At 38.8% G+C, this 5000-nt stretch overlaps 1 long non-coding RNA gene across 1 annotated transcript in view; it reads right to left on the bottom strand.

The window, feature by feature from the left end:
* LOC311248167 overlaps nt 1-619 on the bottom strand; it is a 4116-nt gene extending 3497 nt beyond the window's left edge. The window contains exon 1 of the long non-coding RNA XR_014620924.1: nt 433-619. This is a non-coding gene — a long non-coding RNA (uncharacterized lncRNA). The remainder of the gene's footprint in view (nt 1-432) is intronic.
* Between the last annotated feature and the right edge of the window lie 4381 nt (nt 620-5000).

Below are 5000 nucleotides of genomic sequence, written 5' to 3'. Positions count from 1 at the left end.
GTTATACTCATTAGATCATGCCTAGGGGGGTCTAATGAGTATAACACACTCCTGTGCGTGATGTAATGCTTAACTAACACACTAACACACTAACACTAACACACACTAACACACTAACACACTAACACACTAACACTAACACACTAACACACTAACACTAACACACTAACACACTAACACTAACACACTAACACACTAACACACTAACACACTAACACACTAACACACTAACACACTAACACTAACACACTAACACACTAACACTAACACACTAACACACTAACACTAACACACTAACACACTAACACTAACACACTAACACTAACACACTAACACACACTAACACTAACACACTAACACACACTAACACACTAACACACTAACACACTAACACACACTAACACACTAACACACTAACACACTAACACACACCTTCTTATTAAGCCACGCCCTCTTGGCAGGGATGACCTCGTGACCTCTGTGCTCCTCCGTGTCCAAACACACGCTACACACACACGTCTGATCGCTGAGACAGAACAGCTCCAGGCCTCGCAGGTGGGCGGGGCATAGGGGCGCTCTGGGGGAGGAGTCATCTCGCAGGTGGGTGGGGCATATGGGCGCTCTGGGGGAGGAGTCAGCTGGCCCACCCAGTGAAAACCTGTGATGTCATCAATCAAACAGAGAGAGAAAGCAATGGATTCAGAGAGAGACATCATTATTGGTAAGCTACCTCCTTATACTACATCATTATTGGTAAGATACCTCCTTATACTACATCATTATTGGTAAGCTACCTCCTTATACTACATCATTATTGGTAAGCTACCTCCTTATACTACATCATTATTGGTAAGCTACCTCCTTATACTACATCATTATTGGTAAGCTACCTCCTTATACTACATCATTATTGGTAAGCTACCTCCTTATACTACATCATTATTGGTAAGCTACCTCCTTATACTACATAATTATTGGTAAGATACCTCCTTATACTACATCATTATTGGTAAGCTACCTCCTTATACTACATCATTATTGGTAAGATACCTCCTTATACTACATCATTATTGATAAGCTACCTCCTTATACTACATCATTATTGGTAAACTACCTCCTTATACTACATCATTATTGGTAAGCTACCTCCTTATACTACATCATTATTGGTAAGCTACCTCCTTATACTACATCATTATTGGTAAGCTACCTCCTTATACTACATCATTATTGGTAAGCTACCTCCTTATACTACATCATTATTGGTAAGATACCTCCTTATACTACATCATTATTGGTAAGCTACCTCCTTATACTACATCATTATTGGTAAGATACCTCCTTATACTACATCATTATTGGTAAGCTACCTCCTTATACTACATCATTATTGATAAGCTACCTCCTTATACTACATCATTATTGATAAGCTACCTCCTTATACTACATCATTATTGGTAAGATACCTCCTTATACTACATCATTATTGGTAAGCTACCTCCTTATACTACATCATTATTGGTAAGCTACCTCCTTATACTACATCATTATTGGTAAGCTACCTCCTTATACTACATCATTATTGGTAAGCTACCTCCTTATACTACATCATTATTGATAAGCTACCTCCTTATACTACATCATTATTGGTAAGCTACCTCCTTATACTACATCATTATTGGTAAGCTACCTCCTTATACTACATCATTATTGGTAAGATACCTCCTTATACTACATCATTATTGGTAAGCTACCTCCTTATACTACATCATTATTGATAAGATACCTCCTTATACTACATCATTATTGGTAAGATACCTCCTTATACTACATCATTATTGGTAAGCTACCTCCTTATACTACATCATTATTGATAAGATACCTCCTTATACTACATCATTATTGGTAAGCTACCTCCTTATACTACATCATTATTGATAAGATACCTCCTTATACTACATCATTATTGGTAAGATACCTCCTTATACTACATCATTATTGGTAAGCTACCTCCTTATACTACATCATTATTGATAAGATACCTCCTTATACTACATCATTATTGGTAAGCTACCTCCTTATACTACATCATTATTGATAAGATACCTCCTTATACTACATCATTATTGGTAAGCTACCTCCTTATATTACATCATTATTGGTAAGCTACCTCCTTATACTACATCATTATTGATAAGATACCTCCTTATACTACATCATTATTGGTAAACTACCTCCTTATACTACATCATTATTGATAAGATACCTCCTTATACTACATCATTATTGGTAAGCTACCTCCTTATACTACATCATTATTGATAAGATACCTCCTTATACTACATCATTATTGATAAGATACCTCCTTATACTACATCATTATTGATAAGATACCTCCTTATACTACATCATTATTGATAAGATACCTCCTTATACTACATCATTATTGGTAAGATACCTCCTTATACTACATCATTATTGGTAAGCTACCTCCTTATACTACATCATTATTGGTAAGCTACCTCCTTATACTACATCATTATTGGTAAGATACCTCCTTATACTACATCATTATTGGTAAGATACCTCCTTATACTACATCATTATTGGTAAGCTACCTCCTTATACTACATCATTATTGGTAAGCTACCTCCTTATACTACATCATTATTGGTAAACTACCTCCTTATACTACATCATTATTGGTAAGCTACCTCCTTATACTACATCATTATTGGTAAGCTACCTCCTTATACTACATCATTATTGATAAGCTACCTCCTTATACTACATCATTATTGGTAAGATACCTCCTTATACTACATCATTATTGGTAAGCTACCTCCTTATACTACATCATTATTGGTAAGCTACCTCCTTATACTACATCATTATTGGTAAGCTACCTCCTTATACTACATCATTATTGGTAAGCTACCTCCTTATACTACATCATTATTGGTAAGCTACCTCCTTATACTACATCATTATTGATAAGCTACCTCCTTATACTACATCATTATTGGTAAGATACCTCCTTATACTACATCATTATTGGTAAGCTACCTCCTTATACTACATCATTATTGGTAAGATACCTCCTTATACTACATCATTATTGGTAAGCTACCTCTTTATACTACATCATTATTGGTAAGCTACCTCCTTATACTACATCATTATTGATAAGCACCTCCTTATACTACATCATTATTGATAAGCTACCTCCTTATACTACATCATTATTGGTGAGCTACCTCCTTATACTACATCATTATTGGTAAGCTACCTCCTTATACTACATCATTATTGGTAAGCTACCTCCTTATATTACATCATTATTGATAAGCTACCCTCCTTATACTACATCATTATTGGTAAACTACCTCCTTATACTACATCATTATTGGTAAGCTACCTCCTTATACTACATCATTATTGATAAGATACCTCCTTATACTACATCATTATTGGTAAGATACCTCCTATACTACATCATTATTGATAAGATACCTCCTTATACTACATCATTATTGATAAGATACCTCCTTATACTACATCATTATTGGTAAGATACCTCCTTATACTACATCATTATTGATAAGATACCTCCTTATACTACATCATTATTGGTAAGATACCTCCTTATACTACATCATTATTGGAATGGTATTTTGGAACCTATGGAACCCGTTCTAGTGCCCGGCTGGTCCTTAAGGTCCAGTTTGCTCTGAACAGGTAAATCTGCATTTTGCTATGATGCCCCTCTAGCTCATGGAATGAACGCCAACAGTCCTTAAAGCTTGAGATTCTCTCCTCTGTTGCAGAGTTTAAACCTTGATCTCCAACCTTTGTCAATCAAGTTGTACGTGTTTTAGTTGATTGTTATCCTAACTTGTCTAATTGTTATGATTGTATATGCTGTGTGATTTTATTTGCCTTTTTTGCCTAACTCTGTATGTTTCTGCTTAACTCTGTATGTTCTAACTCTGTATGTTCTGCCTAACTCTGTATGTTCTAACTCTGTATGTTCTAACTCTGTATGTTCTAACTCTGTATGTTCTGCCTAACTCTGTATGTTCTAACTCTGTATGTTCTAACTCTGTATGTTCTAACTCTGTATGTTCTAACTCTGTATGTTCTAACTCTGTATGTTCTAACTCTGTATGTTCTAACTCTGTATGTTCTAACTCTGTATGTTCTAACTCTGTATGTTCTAACTCTGTATGTTCTAACTCTGTATGTTCTAACTCTGTATGTTCTAACTCTGTATGTAAACTCCACGTGACTGTAAACCTCAGTTGCCTTTCGAGTTTAAATAAAGGTTTGAAATGAAATGAAATAATTAGCACAGTATAATATAGTAGTATAGTATAGTATAGTAATAGTAGTATAGACTTATTAGCGCAGTAGAATACTATGTCACTGGTGTTATCATTACACAGACACCATGGAGGAGGTAATACTGCTGCCTACCTGCGGGGGGGGGAGGCAGGGGGGAGGGGGGTGAGGAGAGGTGGGGGGGGGGTTGGGGTGGCGAGGGGCACGTCGAGGCTCTGTGTTTTCTGGAAGCGGGTCCTCATCTCAGCCAGAACGCTGCCTGGCATCATCTTCCCTGACTGGGCAGGATGGTGAGGATGAGAGTTCTGCTCCCCCTCCCCCTCCCCCTCCCCCTCCCCCTCCCCCCTCCCCCTCCCCCTCCCCCTCCCCCTCCCCCTCCCCCTCCCAGAAGCCCCTCCTCCGCCAGCTGTCTGAACTGCTCCGTGATCTCCTTCAGCGTGCGTTGATCTGCAGCGCCGGCCTCCTGCGGAAGCTCTCCTTGCAGAGGGGGCACAGGAAGCAGGCCTTGGCCTTGTTGCCCCGCCCCCCACCCCGCTGGCCCCGCCCCCCACGCCGTCCCAGTAGGACGAGATGCAGGCCAGGCAGAAGCTGTGTCCGCAGGGCGTGCAGACGGGGCTGGAGAAGACGTCCAGACAGATGGAGCAGGTCAGCTGGTCCTC

The sequence above is a fragment of the Notolepis coatsorum genome, assembly GCF_963971535.1.
Source record: "Notolepis coatsorum genome assembly, contig: SCAFFOLD_1865, whole genome shotgun sequence".
Taxonomy (NCBI): domain Eukaryota; kingdom Metazoa; phylum Chordata; class Actinopteri; order Aulopiformes; family Paralepididae; genus Notolepis; species Notolepis coatsorum.
The sequence above is the reverse complement of the archived record's forward strand: the minus strand, read 5'-3'. Positions and strand labels throughout refer to the sequence as shown.